At 44.5% G+C, this 25561-nt stretch overlaps 1 protein-coding gene across 10 annotated transcripts in view; it reads left to right on the top strand.

Annotated features, from left to right (window-relative positions):
* RABGAP1L (RAB GTPase activating protein 1 like) overlaps window positions 1-25561 on the top strand; it is a 1234468-nt gene that overhangs the window by 1093525 nt on the left and 115382 nt on the right. The window lies entirely within an intron of this gene.

Below are 25561 nucleotides of genomic sequence, written 5' to 3'. Positions count from 1 at the left end.
TTGTGATTAGGGTGGCCTGTTTTCCATCATCACTGCGAAGGACACTGCACGCGCAGTGACATCACAAGACATTTTGGAGGGTTTATCTTGAACACTCAGCCCTCTTATTACTGATTCATGCCCCCTGAAAAGATATCTAGTGGCTGGTCTCTCTCTCTCTCTCTCTCTCTCTCTCTCTCTCTCTCTCTCTCTCTCTCTCTCTCTCTCTCTCTCTCTCTCTCTCTCTCTCTCTCGCTCGCTCGCTCTGGTCTCTCTCTCGCTCTGGTCTCTCTCTCTCTCTCGCTCTGGTCTCTCTCTCTCTCTCGCTCTGGTCTCTCTCTCTCTCTCTCTCGCTCTGGTCTCTCTCTCTCTCTCTCTCGCTCTGGTCTCTCTCTCACTCTGGTCTCTCGCTCTGGTCTCTCTCTCTCTGGTCTCTCTCTCTCTCTCTCTCGCTCTGGTCTCTCTCTCGCTCTGGTCTCTCTCTCTCGCTCTGGTCTCTCTCTCTCGCTCTGGTCTCTCTCTCTCGCTCTGGTCTCTCTCTCTCTCTCTCTCTCTGGTCTCTCTCTCTCTGGTCTCTCTCTCTCTCTCATATATATATATATTTCGGGGAGCGGGTGGGGACACTGGGTACAAACGACCCTAAAGTTTAAAAACAGACAACGATGCAGTCCCTGTTTAAACTTCATCGCATTTCCGTTCATTAAAAGCATGGGAACTGAAAATTAATAAAGTTTAAATCAGAGCGCTGACTCTTTTCGGAATCCAAGCTTGCAAGCCCATTGCCTGGGTTGCTGCTGCTTCCATGGCAGCGTTTCCCAACCTGTGCTCCAGGGACCCCTGGGAGTCCGCGACTGCGTAGATAATGAAATGATATTTACAGATTAGGTCCCAGCAGTCAGTGGAGGGGGTCCTCGGATTCTAATAATGATTCAGTGTGGGTCCCTGGGTTCTAGTAATGATAAAGTGGGGGTCCACAGAAGTCAAAAGGTTAGGAACCACTGCATGACAATTCCTCTCTGATCTGTGAGTTGTACTTCACAGGTCATTCAAATGTAGAGGCACCTTTTTTTTTGGGGGGGGGGGGGATTTCTTATGGTGCCCCCTGCAGTGTTACCTTCTCGTCAGGCCTCTTGGAAGTAGTATTGGTTACTGTTGTATCAAAAGTTGCAAATTTGCCTCTCGATGTTTTAATTGCTTACGTTGCTTTCAAAAACATTGTTTTTTAGCACAACACATTTGGATTGTACATAGTGCAAACCTTTCCTGGATTGGTAATAATGTTAGAGTGCCTTTAAAAAAATGAGTCTGTGAATTAAAGCCTGTACTGGCTCCAAGGGAGCCCTTTTATTTGCTTATTAACCACGCATCACACACACTCATCTAATTTGGCATGTTTTACTATACTGAATTTTTGTGGGCATCTCACAAGTGGGTGCCACATTTCTCATTGTTTCAAGCAGTGTGTGTTTGTATGACCTGCATCTCACATACTAGGCTTTATGTATCTCTTTCTTTCGCATCACATTTTTCACATTTGTAAACAATCTATCTCCAGTACACACTATGCATCTTATTTTGCAAGTATCTTATACAGAGTGCACATTTAATGTCACGTTCATGTGCATCATCAGCTTTTCAGTTTGTGACCACTTTACACTCCTGGCATCCATCTGCACGAATTCTTCCAGCAGAGCAGACGGCAAAAGTTGAAAGGTTTTTTTATTGTGTTTTTATATATCTTGTGCTGCGTTGAATGCATGCAGTGCCTCGATCTCCACCTTCCAGCCTCAGGAGAGCAAGCAACACACTTCAGCTGCCTGTAGTAGTATCACCACTCCTCCTCCTGTGCAATGATGAAGCACATGGCAGCACAGTTATATGTTGAAAATATGATTGACCGTGAGCACACTATTTTTTAGTAGGGAGGTTAAGAATAATGATATTTTTTCCTGGTTCCACAGTCCCCACAGCACTGAAATTATGGTGTGGTAAGTTCTGATGAAAAATTCCCAGAGTTTTCCCTTCTGTTGGGAGCCTTGTGCAGATTTTGATGCAGTGCTTATTACATCATACTTTTATTAAAATGGAGAAACTGGGATTAAAAATAGGGTAGTGTTGTGGCTAGAACAAACACACAGTCTAGTCAACAAGGATATTTTAATAGCATTGTTTCAAAGTGCTTTTGTTCTTGATATGCGCCTCTTCTAGAGGCCTGGGGCAGTTGGTGGTTATTGAATGATGGATATTATAGGAAATTGGGTTTTTGATTGAGTGTTGTTAAAACACTTCTCAAGCTGCAACCATGGTCTTGGTGAGGGTGAACCACATAAATCACTAAATTAACTGCTTACCCGTCTGGTAGCCTGGTGAAAAATCAGTCAGGCTTCAATCTAAGGCACTGTGTTAAATATTTATGCAGCACTCAAAACATGACACAAGAAAAATCTCACACCAATTAAGAAAACAGAGTAAAATGTAATAAATAAAATGAGACCAACGTGACAAAAGTCCAATCAGTAGAACTAGAGATATGCAATTATAAAAGTTTTAAAGTTAAAATAGCACCAAGAAGCAGAACACTCTTAACTGTGGCTGTCTGGTTGGTGCATATATTCAGACTGAACACAATAGATTGTGGGCTGTATACAGGGACCAGTTTAGTCCCACCTAAAAAGGTTACCTCCTGAAAGTCATGCATGCGTAGTTCAAATAATCAGGATTTCACAGGAGGAGCTTATCTAGTGCCAGTCATAGGTCTAGGACCTGGGAGGTGGTTGGCACCTCTTGAAGATCAGGAACTCATTCCAGAAGAGACCAGCAGGGCTCTGGCATGTCCAGTTGCAGGTCGAAGAAGGGGTAGTTGCAGCAGGCCAGCTGGACAGGTTCAGTGAGGCCCCTAGAGCTTGTTGTGCCCCTGTAGCCCATAAATGGAAGTCAGTCACCTGACCATTAGAGTCACTCTGGAAGTCCTGGGTTTAAAGAGATGGTGCTTTCTCTTTCAAGCAACAAGGCAGGTATTAAGAAGCAGGGCAGTCCTCTGAGAAACAAGTCAGGCCTCAAGCAGCAGCACAGTCCTCTGAGAAACAATGCAGGCATCAAGCAGCAGGGCAGTCCTTCTGCAGTCTTCCACAGTTCAAGGAGTGATTTGAAGAGTTGATCGGAGGGTCCAGTATTTATAGATGGTGCCGGCCTTTGAAGTGGGAGAACCTTCTAGACTTCCCCATATCTGTTTCTGTAATTTCCTTCCTTCCTCTGTCAGACTCCAAGGGATCTGAGATTACGGTAGACTGGTGTCAAGTTCTTTGTGAGTGTGCTGATGCAGGCCCTTCAGAATGTAATTGCGCCAGGGAACAGCTCTGTCCCTCCTGTTCTGCCAACGTCAAATCCCCCTTAATGGTACTGTCTGGTGGGAGGAATACACAAAGGCCAATTGCCAACTACATCCATCATGTGACCCACGACACAGGCTGCAGTCACCAAATGGTTAGGACAAGAAAATGCCAACTTTCTAAAAGGGGTATTTTCAGAATTGTGGCTTAAAAACAACTTTAACATTAAAGAGGAGTTTAAATTACAATTCTTTAAACACCAAATTTGCCCTTACCACCTGTTCCCAATTGAAGTTTCCACTTTTTGAATGTAAGAAGCTAAACCATTGTTATCCTATGGGAGAGGCAGGCCTTGCAGTAGTGAAAAAATTAAAGCGTTTGTCACTACCGGGACATGTAAAACTTTAAACCATATGGCTGACATTTTAAATATGCCCCACCCCGCCCTATGTGCTGTTTAGGGCCTAACATAGGGGTGAAGATTTTAGCCTGGCAAAAGATATATTTTGCCAGGTTGTAATGTCAGTTTAAAACTACACTACAGGCTGCAGTGGCAGACGTGAGATGTGTTGGAAAGGGCTAGGTAAGTGGGTGGTACAATATCTGCTGCAGGCCCCCTGGTGGCATTAATTTACAGACCCTGGGGGCATGTTTTACCACTTTATTAGGGGCTTGTATGTTAATAAAATGTTCCAATTGGACGTAATCCAATTTTACCATGTGTAAAGATGAGAGCACAATCACGTTACCACCGGTTAGCAGTGGTAAAGTGCACAGAGTCGGAAAACAGGTTCGGAAAACAGTGGGGGCAAAGGCAAAATTGCATGGAGGGCCAAGTCCGACAGTTACTTATTGGGTCCCATTGCCTGAGATACTCTTACATTCCATTTTGCTTATAGCGTAGCAACTGTGGGCAGTCAAGGTTTAGTCGAGGTAATAGAACAATGGTTACTTCCTTACAGCACAATACATTAATCTCACAGATTAAAATTCAATGAGTGATTACTGCTTTGTCTTTCAAAAGACTAAGACCTTATTGTAGAGAATGACGGTATCGACTGAAACCTAAAAAATGGGCACATAGACATACACCAAGACGCTGTTGTTCAATACCAAGCCATGTGTATCCAAGCCAGGGATAGATTGTGTTCTTCGGGGGGGTGATGTATTCAGTGACTGTTTTATGCCCTATATGTGGGGTGTGCACAGCGCCTTTACTTTTCTAGAATGTATCCTAAGAGCCTTTCACACACTTTGACCATGGTAAATGGTGTTCGAATCTTAATAATTTTACCTCACAGAGCTGCCTGCTGGGATTTGTAGTGCTTATATACATAGCGGGGATTCTACAAGCCCCAAAATTCAAAGGTGCTGTGGCTTAACAAAACTACCCCCTCCCCAGCGGCAAAGTACCCGTAGGGGGTCCTCCCCGCTGGATCCCGTCAAGGGCCAGCCGCCTGTGCTGCAGGACTGATTGTGTCCCACTTGGGGAGGGAGGGTTGGTTCTTTGACCCGTATTGCTGCCTCAACTGTGTAACCGCATTCAGGGAATTCTTAATCTCTGCTCCTGAGTGTGAATACCGCTCCCCTCTTCTCCAGTTCTGCAGGAGCATGGCGCATGCAAATATAACTTGAAGCAGGTGTGTGTTTACCTAAACCACGCGGGGAGGGGCTGTCATCTCCTACAGAGGACTGCGCAGTCATAATACAGAGATGGAAAAGCCACAGGTGGGATTGGAGGGGGCGGCAATGCCGTTTATTTATGTGTGAAACGAGTAACAGTCTCTAAAATGGCGCTCGCTGCCGACATCTTGAAGGTCACCAGTTCGAACTCCTCCTGGTCCTTAACTCATTCTCTTTTCGAGTTTCATTAAAAGAAAAATAGTAACACCTGCTATTTACCGATGTACAGAACAGCAAAAGTGCTATAGCAAGTGCGTTCTACAACAACATTCGGAGCTTTGACGTTTAGTTGGGCTCTGCAGGAAGGGAGATAAGTTATAATGTAATGCAGAATCATTGCTCATGGAATGGGTGAACTCATAAATATGTTGGTTACTCAGAGATTGTTATGATATAAGCACGTAGTGGTTCTTACGCCATCCCTTCAAATATGTCGAATTCTTGCACTCAGTCCCATAACCTTAATTCAGAAAATGAGTTTCACATTTGGTACAATAAGTGGACACAGAATATACGTTTTGCAGTGCGACTGTGCAGATCAGGCAGTTTAAGGAACTTTACCACACTGATGTAACGGCAACAATCCCCTTATTAAGTAAAGGGGGGAGCACATACTAGTGCCACTTAACGTTTTTCATGTAATCACTACCACCAAAGAAAAAAGTTATCCTCCCATTTGTCCCGTTAATATGCCTGTGGAGAGAAGTTATGTGTTTATTGTAAACACAAAGAAACACACTGTTAATTTACAGGTAAATATGAATCGGATAAATCAGGAACAGGCCCTGTTTTACCTCAGAGAACATCAGCATGTAACCAAAGCATTCGCCATCCTGAGGGCTTGTGGTTCGAATCGAGCAACGGGACTTGATTGTTTCATTAGGAGCGGCATTTTCCACATATTTATGGATTTTCCGACTCTTTACACATTTACCCCATCTGGTGCCTAATGTGAAGTCTTTTTTTTTTTTTTAAACGAACCTTGTTTCTAATTAAAATTGATCAAAGGGTACTAAAACATTGTACATGGACTTAAAAATCAAGTCTCAACGCTGTGCAGAAGTTCTCAGTTAACTTTTTTTTTTTACATGAATTATGGCATGTAAAGAAGCGAGAATTTGGCCCAGATGGTGTTGACATTACAATTCATGAACTTGGGTGAAGGACTTTTCTGTACAAAACGATACAAGCCGCACATACTTAAAGGGAATTCAGCCATTTCAAAAACGCTTGCCCCTTTGTCGTGAAGAGATATTGAGTCTTGTATACATCTAAGAAATTAGGTTATTTAAGTTGTCTGACTAGGTTCTTGTATAAAACGTGCAGCTTTACCCCGATAAAGTTGTGTTCATGCTCAAGGGATTCCCGCAAAGTAATTGTATGAAATGGCTGAAGATTTTATTGTTTCATTCTCTCCAGGTATGGGCTGGTGGGTCTGTCTAGAACTTGTTTTTCTGGTTTCTCTTAGGAATGCAGCAGACCCCGCCTGATCTGCTGGTCGAGAGGTATTTTATTGTTGGCCTCTGTTTCAGCAAACGTTTTTCAAACAGGTCACCTCTCCTTTTCGGCTTTTCCCGATGTATAGTCTGGGTTGCTGTTTCAACTATGACAACGTTTTCATTAACAAAAAAACACACACATACAAAAAACACTAGTTTGCTCAGAATAAACCTGCCAGGCCAGGGCAGCATTGGGCCATAGGAACGTCCGGCACCCTACTCACCGGCACACTTATTATCATCCTGGGAAGGTTAAGGGGTCAAAGGTGAGGGGCCAGGGGCGATCCCCAGGATGGTATCATGCACCCACTCCCAGATCTCTGCTGCATGTGCAAAAACCCAACAAGATTAATTTGCTGAAGCTTGCAGCAGGTCACCTTGCCCACTGACCAGGTAACCTCACTGGAGACAAATGTTGGGTTGGTGAGAGGGATGCATCCTGGGGGCATAGGGAGGCACGTCACAGGAGTACAGTGCGCCCCTTGTGTCTCGGAGGCTCACGTGGCTGTAATTCCAGAGCTCTGGATAAGCCCCAGGTAATGAAGTGAGGCATTGTCCGAGTTCCCTGGGTTTAGAGTGGGCAGCAGAGCAGGCCTCCCTAAGACACAACGGGTACCGCACATTCCACACAAGTGTACGCTCAACGCCTATTACAGACACGGCACAGGCAGTCACACTCTGCGGAGGCCCCGGCCATGCAGAGCCATTGCAAGCTTTATTCACCCTCACACTCAGAACAGGTCCAGTGCAGACCTCCTTCCGCAACACACATGACAGATACAGCGTATACAGCGCCAGTACAAACTCCCCTAAACACAGAACACGTATACAACATGTTGCACAAGTTCAGCCCTTCCACGCGAAAGAGGCACAGCTTATGTATGTAGCACCAGTGTGGACTTTGTTCACAGACACCCTCGACAAAAATAGGTACTTCACCAGTGAATGTGTCCCTCAGGCATAGACATTGCAAGATTCTCTCAGGCACACACGCTCCCATTACAGCTCAGCCAGTGGCGTGCAAACACTCCTCAGTCATAGTTGGTGCATGGACGGCAGAAGTGCAAGCTTCCCTCACTTACATCGTAAGCGCGGGATGAACAGCCGCCAAAAGCCACCCTTGTACAGAGCATGTATCAAAATGCCACATATGCACAAGCTAACACCTGCATGTGCATACAAGCACAAACATACGATAACAGAACTACTGCACGCGCCCCCAACACACAGAAAAAGGTACCAACATGTAGTGCCAGTACAAGCTGTCCAAACGCAGATGCAGAGCAAGTCGCACTTGTGCACACTCGCGGCAGTGGGAACAGAACATGGAGCAGCAGTGCAAGCTACCCCTGCACACGCACACACAGGCAACCAATGCAGAAAAAGTAACGCAGGTGCGTGATCTCATGTGCGGGTACGGTACATGTAGCACCAGTGCAAGCCACCCCTGCGCGCACACACACACAGGCAACCAATACAGAAAAAGTAGCGTGAGTTGATGATCTCACATGCGGGTACAGTACATGTAGCACCGGTGCAAGCTTCCGTGCCGCTGCAAGTATAGAACATGCTGCACCAGTGCAAGTCCCCCCTCCACATACACACAACAGGTACAGAACGTGTAGCACCGGTGCAAGCTTCCGTGCCGCTGCAAGTATAGAACATGCTGCACCAGTGCAAGTCCCCCCTCCACATACACACAACAGGTACAGAACATGTAGCACCGGTGCAAGGTTCCCTGCCGCTTCAAGTATAGAACATGCTGCACCAATGCAAGTCCCCCCCTCCACCTACACACAACAGGTACAGAACATGTAGCACCGGTGCAAGCTTCCCTGCCGCTGCAAGTATAGAACATGCTGCACCAGTGCAAGTCCCCCCCTCCACCTACACACAACAGGTACAGAACATGTAGCACCGGTGCAAGCTTCCCTGCCGCTGCAAGTATAGAACATGCTGCACCAGTGCAAGTCCCCCCTCCACCTACACACAACAGGTACAGAACATGTAGCACCGGTGCAAGGTTCCCTGCCGCTGCAAGTATAGAACATGCTGCACCAATGCAAGTCCTCCTCTCCACCTACACACAACAGGTACAGAACATGTAGCACCGGTGCAAGGTTCCCTGCCGCTGCAAGTATAGAACATGCTGCACCAGTGCAAGTCCCCCCTCCACCTACACACAACAGGTACAGAACATGTAGCACCGGTGCAAGCTTCCCTGCCGCTGCAAGTATAGAACATGCTGCACCAGTGCAAGTCCCCCCCTCCACCTACACACAACAGGTACAGAACATGTAGCACCGGTGCAAGGTTCCCTGCCGCTGCAAGTATAGAACATGCTGCACCAATGCAAGTCCCCCCTCCACATAAACACAACAGGTACAGAACATGTAGCACCGGTGCAAGGTTCTTTCACAGACACGACAGAACAAACACAAAATAGGTGCAGCGCCGAAGTGCGCTTCCTTCGGACTTAGGAGAGGTGCAGTACGCAGAATGAAAGTAGCTCCATCAACCTTCTAACTTTTCTCCATACAACACCAGCCACTGTTTTCAGATTTCTTTGGGAGGGACAATGAGAGGTTTGATGTCAGAATCGTTTTAATATATGCTGTGCTTCCTTTACAGACGCACCATTAGCAATAGTTATTGCAACAGGGGCAAATATGGGCCTGCATCAGGCATATCACATCCCATGTCTGTTTTCCTATTTGGGCATTGTTATACAACAAATCGTTCATCCTCTATGCCTAGGGTCTCTTGGCTCTGTAGAATATTAAAGAATGTATACTGTTACTACAAAGGAATGAAGGTGAGCCACCTAGAAAACAGGCACATTTTTGGACTCTAAAAAGAGACAGCAACGGCTCTCTGTTGGGAGACAGCACTGTATACAATACTCCACAAAGCCAATCTCATACTCAAGATAAGATATCTTTCGTGTCTATTTCACTTGCCTTACTTCTATTTGTTGCTTTACTTTTTTTGTGTTTGACACTCCGACAGGTACTATTTGGTTTCACTATTGGTGGATTAGTAATTCGTTCTGCTTTGCACACAGTATTGCATCTAAGTAAATAGAGGCACATTTAAACTCCAGTTTGCCGCATTTTAATGCCATTAATGGTCACTAGAAAAACGTGCATCAGAAATGTAAAAGGCGGAACATCCACCTTGACGGGCAATGAAAACTACTATGAAGAAGCGTTGGCGATGTCAGTTGGTGTCACTTGAATGTAAGGATAAGCAAGACCAGGTGCCAATGCTTGTTATTCCCTGGTCTTTCACCACTCAATTTCTTCTTTCTGTTACCACCTGTCTGTCTCACCAAAGAATGTTAGGGGACATTTACTGACTTCGCAAATTATGTCCTTGTAGTTCCACTGTATGTAATTGTATCTTGCGTGGATACCCTGCCAATATGGCGTTGATCACTCCCTAGTATGTGCTGTGTTTGGTGTAACAGAGGCCCCAAGGCAGGCAGGTGGGCAGATGCCTTCGAGCCATACTCTTTCTTGTGTCATCGCTCCTCTGTCTTTGCTTTGCCCATTAGGGAATTCAGTGAAAGGGAAACGCGTGTGGCTTTTATGTTGACATAGTGGGTGCGGTCATCTTCTCTCTGTGTCAACATCCCTGACTATAGGCGAGAGGATAAACACATCAAGGTGTGCCCTTTGGACGGAAATGAAAGCTTACTTCCTTGAGCAGTGTGAGGCAGAAGCTCTGGCTTTGCCGGTGCATGAGGGGCCAGAATAGTTCTGGTTGTTTGGGGCCTGACAGCTCAGGGCTGCCAGCTCCCGGGTGAAGACATTGAGGTAGGAAGCGAAGGACGGGCACTGGACAGTGAGAATTCACAGGTGGAGGGTCACCGGGACAGCTCACACTTGCAGCCCAAAGAGGGGTTGGGAAGGCCCTATCTCGGAGTTGTCACTTTAAGGGGGCAGAAGACAGCCCTGCTTTGGGCGTTACTTGAGGGTTACAGCCAGCGGCGGTTCCTCTCTGGGAGCGGAGGAGCATTACCCCACCCCTGCCCCCCAACTAATGTGCAGAAAGCTTCAAAAATAAAATAGTAATAAAATGATTGTATTATCATTTTATTTTTGACAATTTCTGCCAGTAAACAGTGCGGGGGCAGGGTGGGGCCAGTGCGATACTGCTGCCAGTCTTGGCAGCAGTGATGAGTAGCTACTTCAGTCTGAAATGCGCATGTAGGTTTGGCCAGCTACCTTGCTACGGCCTAACCCACATGCGCAATTCAAACCTATCTAACCCAGCTGTCTTGGACAGGTAGGTTGGAGAGCAGCCACAGGTTTGATTGGATAAGGGCGTTGACTGGGCTTTGTGCTTTAAGGGCTGCAAAAGAACGGGGACCTTCTGCAGACCATCTAGTAAGGTATTTTTTTTATTTTTTATATTTGTTATGTGTGTAGTTCTTTTGTGTGTTTTGTGCCCCTTCAATTATTGCATTTGCTACTAACCGCCACTGGTTACAGCCCCTGCAGACCTCTTCTTCTCCCGACAGGGACAGCTGTGGTGGGTAGCGCAAGGGGCGGGCTTTGTCAGAGGTATTCTAGTTGGCACCGCAGGGACCGTCGTGGCAGCGGCCTCCCTCGGCGGGTAGCGAGGTCCGTCCGCGCACTAGCGCAGCTCCGCCTACTCGGTCGACTCTTGCTTACTCGTGCCTTCCTGTTGAGGAGCGCGGCCTGTTCCTTCTGTTCGCGCGTAGATGCCCTCGTGGTGGTTTCTGGGAATTAAATAGCACCGGCTGTTTCCCCTCTCGGCATTTTCCTTGTCCTGGTACCGCCGGCTACAAAAAAAAATCTTTTTAGCACAGCACAGGCCGTGCAGAGGTTCACTCGGCGCAGTCTGAGGGCACCGGGTTTCAGTAACAAATGTGTGAATGTTTACAGGATGTGCTGTGGGTTACTGACGTTGCATGTTACCTCGTGGCGCTGCAGTTCTCCAGAAACACCAAAACAACAGTACCTATATTGTGGCATGTGTCCTGCTCTTTCATGCAACTTGCTATAGTACCTAACTATTTATTTTTTGTGCATGGTTGGGCAAATGTTGGTTGAAATGTGTTTTTTTAGGCGTGAGGTATGCAGTTTTGCTTCCTGCTTGTCGCGGTAGCATGCAGAAGCCTTTTAAGCATAGGGTGTTATGTGAAAACAGACTGAGGAATACATAGCTGCCGAGTTATTATGTGTGCCAGCCATTTCAAGCCTCGTGTGATACTTTGAGTGACACTTTATTGTGAGTAGAAAAAGCAGATATGTTCAATTAATGATGGACGTGTCTAAACCTACACACTTGTCAAATGAGAGTGCCTAGACGTAGTCTACAAATTGCTGCAACACTCCTGAAGGAGTTCATGCACGAAGGCCCTGACGTGTGTTCACTCCTTAGCCTGGATGCAGAAAAGCCTCAGACTCCTGCCTTGCCCACATGATATTCAGCAGCACATTTAACCCATTTAAATCATGCAACGAGCTTCTCAGTCAGTGACTAAGTGCTGGAAGGTATCTGCCGCAGTGTGCACAAGAGACACTTAAGCTCTGGAGACCCTGTCACCAAACCCCCCATGTCTCCCACCTTCCGGGACTACAGTCCTTGCTGTAGCAAAATGCAATCCAGGCATCTGTTAACATGTGAAAAGTAGACACTGTGCAGGTCATTCCTGAACAGATACTTACAAAAAATAAAACCCACCTTGGCCTGCCTTTGTAACACACTGAGGGTCAGTGAGGTAGCTCTTGAGTCTGTGTGTACTACTTTGATCGAGAGGTTTTTGTAGGGTGTCTTGGCTTTGTAGTCCCAGGGAGTTTGCTCTAGTGTCTGCCTATGGTATGGTATTGTGCTTTAGCTCAATCTCTTTAAAGTCATTCTGTCAAGGTAGTTCTCGACCACAGATGTTTCACCATTCTGTACCAGAGAGTTCTCTCTGATGTTTGAGTCTGCAACATTACTCTGGCTCAGGTAGGTAAATGTAAAGCCTAGCCTCTATGATACTATAATCCAGAGCTGCCTTTGTCTGGTCTGATACTTTTTTCTAGCATAGCCTTTGTATGGCGTGTCTCTACTATAATATTCCGTCAGAAGTGTCTCTACGATATGTGTGCGCTACGCTTTGCTCCAGTGATGTGTCTAAAACATGAGCCTCTGTTACAGTATTCTGCTGTAGAGAAGTCTGCGTTTTGTTTGTCTTTTTTGCAGTTTTTACACAGACTGAACTCAGCCTAAGGGCATTGGGGTGGTTTACAGAAGAACCAGGCGTCTTTATTTTTTGCATTTTTTGTTTTTTTGTTTTTAGGAACTGGGTGATTAAGTGATCTGCCCAGAATCACAGAATGTTGAGCTGATGTCTGGAGTCTAACCTGGTTCCCCAGTTCCAAAGTCAGCACCTCTGGACATTTGGCCACATGTTCTCTGTATCTGCTAAATTGATCATGCTGCAGAGCGTCTGTGTAGATTACCTGCTATGTATTTAATTCAGCTGGAGCAGTTTCTGCAGTGTAGTTTTACTGCCTGTACCTCTAGCTCACAGACATGTCTCCAGTGAATGATACTAAGTAGTAGCTCTAACGTTAAATGAATCATTCAAGATGTGACACACTGAAGGTCGCTGACCTGTAAGGTGTTCCCATAGCTTCCCTGTAATAATAAAGCACCCATTTAGTTTTTAATCAAGTCAACATAGGGAGAAGCCATTTTAATGGAAAACCCTATGGGCTGGGATTTCACAGATCTAGACTGAAACCAGCGGTATATTCTATGTAGTATGTCTTCAGTTGCTCATTACTACTGATAATGCAGAGCAGATTTGAATTTCCTGCGGCAGAATAGTGACACGTCGTGTACCTTTCTTAACATAATGAAATGCGTCTTATTCTGAAAGATGATTTCTCAAGCTCCTGCAAGAGCGCAGCTCACCTCCTTTCCTTATGTCACTGATGCCAGGGGACATTCACCCAACTTTTTACTGCAGCCTCTTGAGGGGGTGATGCATTGACAGTCAGCAGTGCCCCGGATGCTGCTGGGTGCTACTGGAAAACAACACCCTGCTTGATGACCCTTCCCAAAGTACATAGAGCACTGCTAGGGGTCGTGGACAGAGACACCAAACATATCTGCTGATGGCCAGCAAGCAGGTTTAAAATAATGGTGCTTCCCATGGCATCATTGTGTGCCTGAGTCAGTCTGCTAACTGTGGCGGTTCCTTTGCTGGAAAACAACAGGCAAGGCACTGCGCAGATCCACGTGCTGCAGAGACTTCCCAGGCTTTGTGTTTTTTTTAGTTCGAGGCGCAAGCGCTTAGACCTGTTGTAAGTACTGTGGGTTTTTAACCATGCCCACCGCACGCCCATCACTTTCACTTACTTGTTCGTGGGCTTGCATTTACATTTTTCCCTCCTTGGTGTGGTTTTGTTACCGACTTGCAGACTGCCCCTGTTCCATTGATAATTGCACGATTGCCAAAACGCCTGACTGCGAACAAACTTCTTTTTCTTTTTGTCTCTCTCCTTCGCTCTCATGCTCATAGCAGCCATGACACTGAATTGGCTCGCTTGTGTCAGCTGTTTTAATTTTAATTTTCAATTTGTGGCAAGAAAAGTCCAGTTAGGAATTTACAACGCTAATGCCTCTATCTCGAGCAAGTGCGGGACCCATTGCATTGCAAATGTTTGTTATGTAAAGTTAGCTCAGGCGTCGCTGAGGCAGACCACGTGGACGGTGGTCCACTCAGAGTCAGGCTGGGCATGATCGATCTGAAGCCCACGCCTGCCTTTACTTATCTGTATACAGTAAACAGCACTGTTGGTCAGCACGGTTCTGTGTGATGAATATAAAGTATTGCAATGCAGATTCTGTCAGCGAACGAGACAATTCATTTTGTAAGGGAACAGGCTCTGTGAAGCAGCAAGAGCGCCGTGGCAGGAAGAGCAAGCCATGTTTTTTAGTACACTGGCTAGGAAAGTAGCTGGTAACGGGTACACCCCTCGTTAAGCTTGTGCTTCAGGATTGGTCCCTTGGGTGCTATAATGCATGACTAATGCATTTTAGTGTGGTGTTGGGGACACCAGCACTAAAATGTGTTAGTCTAACACCTGATGTATGGTACTTGTGGGGTAAGGGAATAGATAAGCATATTGCATCTGCAGACCAACATAACTGTTGGCCAGGCAGTTGAAGTCATGATTTCGACTTTGCTGTGTTCCTCAAATCTAGGTGAATGTTAATGATCCGTATTCTTTAGTGGAGCTTATTCTAAAGTTGATTGTACTTTCAGGGGAAGAGCTCCTACCAGCGCAGGTGTTTTTGAGTGGGGCAGTGATGAGGCTGGTGCCATCCAGAACCGAGGTTTCACCCCTGACTGTATTGTCTTAGTTTGAATTCTAATGCAATTGATCCTGTTCTTCCAACTTGCCTTTGAGAAATGCACGAGGCTTAAAATAGTCTGTACTTTGAACTGGTAGCTACGAATAGGGCCTTGAGGGCAGAAATAATGTGGTTCCGTGTTCAGGTTTAAGGCTTGTCTTGCAGCAGTATTATGCTTCTTCGGCGTATGAAGAGTTGAAAGTTGTGTCCCCCTGGCTTAATTGAGACCTGGCACTAGGGTTGTTGTGGCATGCATCCTGTGGCAAAGCAGGGTATTTGAGGATACATCATAATGTTCTCATCTTGTGTAAATACCTTCTGATCACTTGCCAGCTTGAGGTTTGAGTCCATGTTTACACCCGGTACTTCACTACTGTTAAGGGTGTTGGACATATTCATTGAAGAGATAAAGCAATGCAGTTGTCGATCATTGGGACACACACCCATTGGGTGAACTGTGACGTGCAGAATGGAGGAAGAGTTGACTCTGCCTGAGAGGCAGGACTTTAACCCATTTCAGGACCACACTCAAGATTCTTGTCCTTTTTTTCTTTAATTCTGCTTTGTTACGTTTTTCACATGAAAAACAGATATAGTACATTGCACGATGTGCAAGAAAGTCCAACTTTGTGCAGGAAAGTCCAACTTTATCACTGAATTACTGACGAATTACACATGGTTACATATTCTCTCCTGGTTCTGCAAGACCAGATGTGGCCTATTGTCTGTCTCATGGATGTCGCCCTGGTGGAGGGATAACCTGCAAGTTTTGGGGCAGTTCATGTCATATGGAAGTAATCCCATCATTCCACTCCCCGCCCCCCCCCCCCCCCCCCCCCCCCCCCCCCCCCCCAGATCTTGGAGTGTTTCTTTGTGCAGCCTGTATTCATGTAAACTGCTTTCTCTGCAACTGCACAGTGATCCATACCTCTGATCCATTCTGATTGTGTGTGTTTGTGTCGGTGGGGTCCATGGGATCTCCCCTGCGTAAGGCCATGTCTTCTTTGCCTGCTAGGTGGCCCAAGGCAGTAAGCATCTTCTAGTCTCAATTACTGTCAAAAGATTCCTGTCTTGGTTAGACTTTGTATTAGGAGTTGGTGGTCAAGTCTCAAAAGCGTCCTTAAGGTTACATAAGAGTAGGGCAGCAACTCCATTTGAATCAAAAGTGTCCTTGAGGTGAAGCCAGTTGACAATCAAAGCAGATTTGAGGCCAATTCCAGGTCAGAGCCTACTTCTCTCGCTGAGAGGAGCTTGCTGTTTTGTTTTTTAACAGAAGCTAAAGAACTGAGATAAAGTCACCTTTTCAGTAGCTTATCTAGGAACAATCTATTGGATATAGGCCTGTAATCGGTAGGTCGTTCTGGCTAAATCCTTGATTCTTCTGCAGGGCCACGATGTAGGATATTTTCAGGCCTCTGTGGAACTCTTTAGTTGACATGGAGTAATTCATGTTCGCACTTCCTGGTTATGCAGCAGAGGATGTCAGGCGAATGCTTTTGAATATGTTTGTGGGGCGCTGATGAGTTAGTGTGTTATACCTTTTGAATATTTCATTGCTTTCTTTTGTTGATGGTGATTTGAAATTACAAGTTTTAAGTTTTTTTTAGTAGATGTGACTTGATTTGGCAAGATTAGAAAGAGGAGGTGATACTTGCATCCTTTCAAGCAAAAGTGTGATTTAGGATTATTAGCTTTATCTGAAATGTGCTAAGGAATTGAGGCGTACTGGGACTAGTTGGTGCAGGTCAGGGTGCCTCCCAGAACTCAAACCATTTTGAAGTGTTGTTTAGTTTGGGTTGTTGCCTGTCTGATGTGATAAGAGTAGAAAGATCTAATGGCTTTCTTGATGATTGCTTGTTAAAATATTTGACGATTGCTTAGTAAATTCTTTAGCAGTTATTGTGTTAGGTTTATTTTGTTTGTGTATAGTTGCTTTTCATTGCGTCTTTGCCAGATTTCTGGCTTCGTTTATCCATAGCTCTATGTTCAATTTGAAATCCGTCTAGAGGGGTGGCAACACACAGGAGATTTGCGGAGCTTGAGATGGGATAATTACTGCTCACTTTTTGCAGTCAGTCCACTTTGAGATGCATAATTTGTCTAAAAAACTTGTATCGCATTTCAGTACTCAATAGCTGGACAGTGTCAAACTCTTCCCAGCGACCACATGGCAGACGGAAGCTACTGGGCCCAACAGTGGTGATTAAGGTCGTTTGCCTTCGGTACTCAGCAAACTGTACAGCCATTTTCACATTTAACTTACTTAGCAAGGGTGCAAAAGCTCAGAACTCACCAGTCAACAGAGAATAATAAGGTCCAGACCAATCCTTGTCTTTTATGTTAAATCACACAGCAGAACAACATACTACACAATTCAGTTAGATTTGCAGACACAGGATGGTACCCCAGGTTATGATCTCCACTTGCAGTACCCCCTTTTCCATTACTCTCTCCCCACCCTGGCGACTGTAGTAACCATAGTCCACAGTACTCTGTGGACAAAGGAACAGGTGCAGATTATTCGACCTCGACCCCCACCTTTAGATGCATAACTCAGTTCGATAATTCTTACCAGTGTTAAAATAAAACACAACACGTCAGGAAGTATAAAAGTCTAACGTGCATTTAGTGGAAAAATAGCGAGCCAGAATAGCAGTAATCGAAAGACAGATATTATTTCAAACGACTAGAGTTCTCATCCAAAACGGCCAGTCGCAGCATGTTATGCAATATGCATGCAAATGTGAACTTTTAAAAATACTTTTTCCCTCAAAACAAATCTATGGAGTGGAAACGCATGACAGAAAGTTGCTACTGAACAGGTATCAAGATCTTCTCACTGGGATAATGTGAGATGTCCTGGCTACCAAGATACAGTACATAAACTCACTGCTGACTTCATTAATTTCTTAAAATTACGCTTCTTGTTGCCAATATCGAAAGCGAGGATATGTTTTATTAAGAGATGACGGAAATGTGCAAATGTACTACTGCAAATAAAATGGCTTCTTGGTCTACTATAGTCATGAAACCTAGCAAGCATAGTGGTGCAGGTTGATATTTGGGTGCTAGGGAACATTAATGTTAAAGCATTAGGAATCTACTTTTATATTTTCTCATCCCATGTGTTGATTTGGGCATAGACTATTGTTCCTGTGCACAGTTCTTGGGCCACCACTGTAGAGCTCTGGTTCTCTCCACGAACTAAGGGTTGTGCTACCCATGTGATGGTGCTGCAGATTGTGTGGGAAGTCAGACAAACCATGCATCCTCTGCTTGCCCAGCAGCCTCCCTTGAAAGATCAAATATGCAGCTCCTTGCTACCAGTCTTCATGGAATTTCTAAAGGCAGCTCTGCCTCCACCCTCCGCATCTAGGTGTCTGGGTTGCCACCATTCATGTATGCAGTACATTTCTACTGTCTGGAGAGGCTATCCTCATCCTCCAGTACCTGCCATGGAAGACCAGGCACATCCAAAGTGAATCCCATTGGCTTCAGTACTTCGCACCCCCCTCCCCAGCACACACACAGTCGTTCTACCACATATGTATCATACTTTCATTGTACAAATATACACATACACTTGACATACTCAAGGATGTCAGTGCAGGGTTCTGTGTCTGACATAACAGCTGAACTTTACACGAGAGTAGTCCGTAGACCACGTTCTCCCTGGCACAGTAAAAATAAAGGTCTGGTCATACTTCAAATCGTAACACCTAGTATGCTGCCACCACCATTTTATGTGTTAGTCCCTGGACAGCAACAGTAGCCCACTGTCTATCATGGGGAGATTCTTGGTGCCCCCTTCGATGTCACAGGACAGTTGTGGACCTCACATTGTCCAGAATAGGCCAAGATTATCTTGACTCTTGGTCCAAAACGAAAATGTAGGGTATTAGTTTCACATGCAGTTCAACACTCAGGGCGCTAGGGATTTATCACATAGTGGACATTCTTGTTCCAAGAACTCCTCAAGCACATAGAACAGTGCAACCGTAGCCCATATATTATGTTCAGCAAGACCCCAGATTAACTTAATACACCAAACATCTGACGCAGGTTTATCAGAAGATCATAAGACCTGCACCCTCATTGTGATACTCCTTGGAAGCAGCCCTAAAATATTTCACCCCACAAGGCGTTGGTTGGAGCCGAACCAAAGGGATAACTCCTACCATTCTTTTGTTTGTGCTATGTTCTTGCTTGAGCTTAAGTCAGAAAATATCAAGTTAACACTTTGTTTAATTTCACTTTGTAAAATTTAATTCGGTTTAGCATTAGATAAATACCCTTTCTGTTTCATGTAAAAAATTGTTTAGCACTTAATACCACTACAAGTTTGTCTCAAAGTGTTGAGGTAAGGGGACAGCAAATGAGCATTAAAATGATTTTGCCGAATTAAAATATTGTTGGAAGTTCGGACGAATACTTTTGGAATAACATAACCCAAGTCTGACTTGACTCCGGCACTCGTGGATTGTTATTGGGTAAAGTGAAATCTCTGTCTTTTTTTTTAGTGAACTGCAAAACATTGGGTATAAGCCCAGATTTCCAATGTTTGTAACATGTGAGGTCCAGCAGGGGTGGGCTGTCAGAGCAATCTAGGGCACAGCGGGCAGAGCCTGCTGCCAGGCATTAATAAGGCCATGGGAACTTGAGTAGCACAAAGAACAAGGAGAGAGTGTAATTCCTGCCATAGAAAACTGGGAAATAAGTTGGAGAAGGGAAGTGTTTCAGTGGTGCCCTTCTCGTTACAGGCACTCCGTACTGGATAATGTTAATTTGTAAATCTTATACCACAGAATCTGTTGTCACTAGGCCCTTGGATGTTAACATCTAATGCATTAGTACCGATGCTGTGGACACTGGAAGGAGCAAAGGCAGTGTTGGCCCTGCAGGGATTGGAACTGTCACTTGCAGATATGTGGGCGGGTGAGTGAAGTATTTCTGAGACCATCACACTGCCTATTAGTGTGTCCTATGACATGACAGCGGCTGGTACTAAGTACTCAGAGAATAGTGATGGTGTCTGAAGTGAGTAATGTGCCCACTGGATGTCCTAAGATTCGTCTTTTGGCCCCAGTCCAAGCACATATGACCTCCAAGCTCCTAAATCCAGACAAAGCCTTCAACCAACCCTTCAGTGCATCACTTTACAGACAGGTGGTCCACTCAAGGCTCTAATTCAAAATGTGCGCCAACACCCAGATCCATTGACAAAGTCACATGCCTGACATCTTCTTTGAGAATATTGTTATTCAGGTATCTATATCCAGCCGCCTAGAAGAGAAATCCCACCCCCAACACACCAACCTACATAGAACAACTCAGGGTGCATCGCCCTCACTCCACTGCAATACAGTTAGTGTACAATGAAGGACAAAACTCCTAACAAAGTAGATAAATCACTGGTGTAGGTAGATTTTGGTCATGGATACCTGACATCTGTTCTCAGCTTGAAATAAACAAACACTTTTCTAGAGCTGGACATGACTCACAGCACTGTGAAAGGTCCTTCATTGGCCTTGCAGTCCGAATCAGTGCCACACCCAGTTGTGGTTTAGTGGGCTAAATGGAAACTTTGGAACTCAGAAACATGTTTTTTTTTAACATCCCCCCCCCCCCCCCCCTTAATTTGGTCAAGTTAAGTGCTTTTGATTTTATTTATGTGCTGTATTTTTGGCAAGAGTGTGAGTCTTTAAAATATAAAAGCTGCAAATAGGTGTTTGGTTAAAAAAACAGCTGGACTGGATGTTACCTGAGAGAGGTAGACAGTGCCCAGTCTAATGGTATGTGTAGTCTTTGGGGCAAGTGGTAGTGTGCTGTAGTCTCAAGTTGTTTGATCCTAGGAAAGTCTCTCCCTGTGACTTTGTCCACTTATCTAACAATTTGTGAGCACTGGAGGCAGGCTTAATGAAATAAATGAACACCAAATGTGTTGTGTGTATGTATGTATATACATGTGTGTGTGTGTGTATATATATATATATATATATATATATATATATATATATATATATATATGTGTGTGTATATATATATATCTCTATTAGAGGACTCCAAGGGCTCTTTTGCATTTCTAGAGATGAAACTGCTCCTGTAATTGCAATGTGTGGGACCCATTCTGTGCGGCAGTGCTCCCAAAGCCAACAACAGGCTTCAATTTTGCATAAGGTATATCTGCTAAAGAGTGAGAATTGGCATCTTACTGTGCTTCTCTGCGTCGCTCTGTGAACTTTAGGGCAGAATCCAGGGTTGTGGGCCAGACCTGCAAAATTCAGGATGGCTGGTTATCCTAGCAGCACCACCTACCTGCCTTCATCTCCCCAGTCCAACATGGCTGTTTCCAGAAAACATCTCAAGACTCACTTAAGTAATGCTCCGACCTTTAGAAAACATCATCTGGCCCTCCCGGACACACCTCCCATTTTTATTGAAGAAGGTAAACTACCGACTTTCACAAAACAGTTCAAGGGCAGATTGATGCCTTAAAGCCCCCGTTTCATCACCATTCTGGAGCTGTTCATATACCACAAAAATCCAAGATGCGTCTTTTTTTTCCCACCCGTCTTCAGAAAATACTATGTATCTTTTTAAGGTTTTAGATTCTTTATGTAATAAAAGGTAAACAGTGTTTTTTTGGCTGGACAAATGAGGTCTCGCATATCCAGACTGAATTTTAGTAGAATAGTGGGGTTTATGAGTTACTTAACAGGATGCAGTTTGTGTTTTTATGTGCACTACTGTTGTGTATGGATTTTCTACTTGTCTGGGTTTAAATGAAAATCATCTCACAAGGCAGTGAAAGCCAGGAGAAAACTATGTGTAAGCTTGTACAAACATTGGAAACTGAAGCGACAAAAATTTTAAACTGCAAGATTTAATCAAACAAAAAAAGCTTTGCGCAATCCTACTTGTAACATAATTTGTCTGTTGCCCGATTTACGGTAAATTTATCTCACCCGGGCGTAAAGCAGCTCAGTGCATGCACGCGGTGCGAGTACACATTGTCCCTTCAGATAGGACCTTCAACAGAAAGGAAGGGTCTTAATGCTGTTAATGTCACTGAGGTTCTCCCTCAGACCTGCTTGGGCCAGAATAAAACCGCAGGGGCTGTAGGCCAAGAACATACTGTTTTCTGCAATTTTAAAATTGTTTTCTATCTCCTGCAGTGATGGCGATAAGCGGGTAATCCGTGCAGGGTGGCACAAGGTTTTCCTCTTTGCAAAGCCCTCTTCCGCGCTTTTGTTCGTTCATTAATAAGGAATTTTCATTACATCATGCGATTGAGTTTGTTGTTCCCAACGGAAGGCCAGGACTTAGCTGCAACTAATTAAACAACAGCCTCCCCGGTGTTTTTGGCCTCCAGAGGCTTCAATGTGCAATAACCCGTGCAGGCTAAGAGTGTTTACGTCCTTTACCTAAAAGCAAAATGTTGTTTCTTGCTGTCACTGATGGAACGTTTGCCGGATTTGCTAATCAAAATATTATTAACCGTGTATCTTAATTTGTAACTTTCTATGTGCATTCTTCCCCGTAGAAAGCTATGATTTAGGTCATCCTTCATTTTGGAAGCTGCTTTCAATCCCTGTAACAGGAAGTGACATCCGTGGGAGGCAGGCAGACCCATCTGTTGATGAGTTACAGCCACGAGGCACCAACGTGAACAGTCGCAATTTCACGTCGATGGAAAGTCAAATGAAATTCTTTTGTATGCACACTTTGCTACTGTAAAGTTTGTTGCTGCACACTCATTGCTTCCTCCCCTGATAGCACTTCCTGTTTTCAGAGGTTGGTAGCAGTCACCACAATGGAGGACAACCTTACTAGGAGCACTTAAGTAAATTGCAGGAATAAAATTGACAGTAATTGTGAGTGGTAAATCTGACAGGAGTTAAAACGTTGGTAGCAAGGAGCAGTATACTCCATTGCTGGAATGAAGTATACATAATTATTAGCCTTCTACAGGTTTTTGCAGCTGTAAGAACCACCAGTTCCATCTAAACCGGCTATTCGTGTTCGTACACAAACCCTGTATTTTGTAGAGCTTCACTTCTGCTATCTCAACACTGTTGCACCTCTCAGTCTGTGCTTGGTCTAGTCATCTCGCTGTCATACCTCTCCTTTTCCTGCCTGGCAACATATAAATGTTTGAAGTCTTCATCCTCTCCTTGCAGAACCTTTGGTTTAAACTATGCATCATTTGTGTTGATCCCTTTTGGACTGTTCTGTTTTTGTATGGCACAGCTTCTGCTGTGTACTTGGCTTCTGGGGGCTGGGTGAGATGGGGAGGGTCTCGATACAGCAGCTGTCTGCTAGTTGTGAGCTAGCACACTGGAAAAGGGCTGATATTGTGGAGCCTCCACCAAGCGCGTGTGGCTTTATGAGTGTTGTGTTTTTTGGTGTGGAGCGAACAACACGGTCTATGGCTCCATGTCCAGTTTCTCCCTGTCTCACTGTGTCTTTGTGCTGGTTATTGGTACAGTCCATATCTGAGTGTCAGTGTCTCAATGTCCCTTGGCTCCATGTCACTTTTTGCTCATGTTGTTGCCTTCTTGTTCTTGATGGTGCCTTAGTATCACTGTCACCCTGTCCTAGTGTTATTTCCATCTGTATCCCAGTAGCACTATCTTACTGTCCTTGCTGACGTCTTCTTGTGTCCTAGTATCAGTGTCTCCTTTCCAAAGTGCAGGTGCCTCCAACACCTCAATCGTGAGCTACCACTAGGTCACAGACACTTTTCAGAGTAGCTCACAGCTTTGAGTTCATGTTTTTTTAATAAGCAGTGTCATATTTTTCTTGTAGATTTATGGGAAGGCTGTGTTCACTTTACATTATCATCATCAAGATTGCAAATAGCAGAGCCTGATAATGCGCAGTTTTCAAGTCAGATTTATGACCCAGGGTGGGGCACAGAGGTGATGAATTGAAGCACAAGGTGTTTAACTCTTAAATAAAAGTCCTTGTCAACTCAATATTGGAGGGTTAGAACAAAATTATGTTTCTGAATGTTTTTAAATAGAAAATTAAAAAGAAGAGTTAACTTAACAATTAAGTTAACTCTTCATTTCAATAATGTTTTACATTTACAAACAGCAGGGCTCTGCTCCCAGTGGCCAGTAGACATTGTGTCAGATTTATAACTGAAAAATAATGTCATTTTTTTAATTGGGAGAACATTAAAGAGAAGAAAAATATTTATATGAAACTTTAGGTCTTAATGTTTTACTCTATTTTCAATTAAGCAGATGATATCTTACTATTTAATGGAGCATGTTTCTTCACTGTAAATGCCTCCCATTTAAACAAATGCCTGGAATTTTATGTTATAAATATGGCCGTGTCTACAGTCCACTGGATGTAAGATGCCTGCTGTTTGTTAAAGCAACACTTTGAAATGGGAGAAATGTTAAATTGTGAGTTTTATGGAATTAATGTATCGTAAAGTTAACTCTTCGTTTTAATGTTCTCCCATTTCAAAGTCTTGCATTTGCATACAGCAGGAACTATGCTCCTAGTGGCTAGTAGACATGGTACCATACTTACAACTGAAAAATACATCCCTTTTTTCTAAGTAGGAGAAATCTGAAAAATACATCCCTTTTTTCTAAGTAGGAGAAATTTAAAGTGCAGAAAGATGTTCCATATTATGAACATGTTTGCATAACATTTTTCTGCACTTTAAATTTCTTCCACTTTAAAAAATATATATGGTTGCATGTTTGTGTTATACATGTAACCATGCACGTATGTTCTGTTAATAAGAACACATGTTCCTATACCCACACTCTCACTGACACACATGGCAACCCTGTCGTAGTGCCCCTAATCAAAGTATTTTCTTCAAACCATAGCATCTGGCTCTATGGACACTAGGCTTAAAGTCAATGAACCTGGGCTTGGGAGTGCCTGGAAACACAGTACAAGTGGCTTGGCCTTCAGTAGCTCCTATGATTTTCACTGATCACAAATAGCTCTCACTACGCTTGTGAATGGAGAGCCAGTGAAGCTTCCTGAGGTGCGGTGTGATGTGAGTGCAGCATGTAGGGGGTCAAGCATGAGTCTTGCAGCGGTGTTCTGGGTGGTCTGGAGTATGTGTTGGTGTTACTTGGATATTCCGGCGTAGAGAGTTTTGCCGTACTCCAGCTTGCTGGTGATGAGTGCTTGCATGACTGTCCGTCTGAGGCAACCACTTGAAGATTTTTTGCAGCATGCATAGGATGTGGAAGCAGGGGGTGCACACTGCATTGACTTGAGCCATCATGTTGAGCTTGTAATCCACGATGATCCCTATATTTCTTGCATGGTCTATGGGTGTAGTCCTAGCTCTGACGGCCACCAGTTGGAGTCCCATGGGGAGTTCTTGTTGCCGAAGGGCAGTACTTCTGTCTTGTCAGAGTTGAGCTGCAGGCAGTTCATGCAGTTGGTGATGTTGGTTCTGGTGGGGTTGGGTGGGTGAGTTGGGTGTCATTGGCGTAGGAGATGACCATGATATCTTCTGATTGGATGATGTTTGTGACCGGTATAATGTATATATTGAAGAGGGTGGGGCTGACTGGCGATCCATGTGGAACCCCATAAATCAGTTTCTTGGTCTCTGATGTGAATGGTGGCAACCCAACCATTTGAATTCTTCCTGTGAGGATGGAGTAGATCCATTTAAGGATGAATCCTTGTATGCCAATA

The sequence above is a fragment of the Pleurodeles waltl genome, chromosome 4_2 (assembly GCF_031143425.1).
Source record: "Pleurodeles waltl isolate 20211129_DDA chromosome 4_2, aPleWal1.hap1.20221129, whole genome shotgun sequence".
NCBI classification, from domain to species: Eukaryota; Metazoa; Chordata; class Amphibia; order Caudata; family Salamandridae; genus Pleurodeles; species Pleurodeles waltl.
Note: the sequence above shows the minus strand (reverse complement) of the source record. Positions and strands in the feature narration are given on the sequence as shown.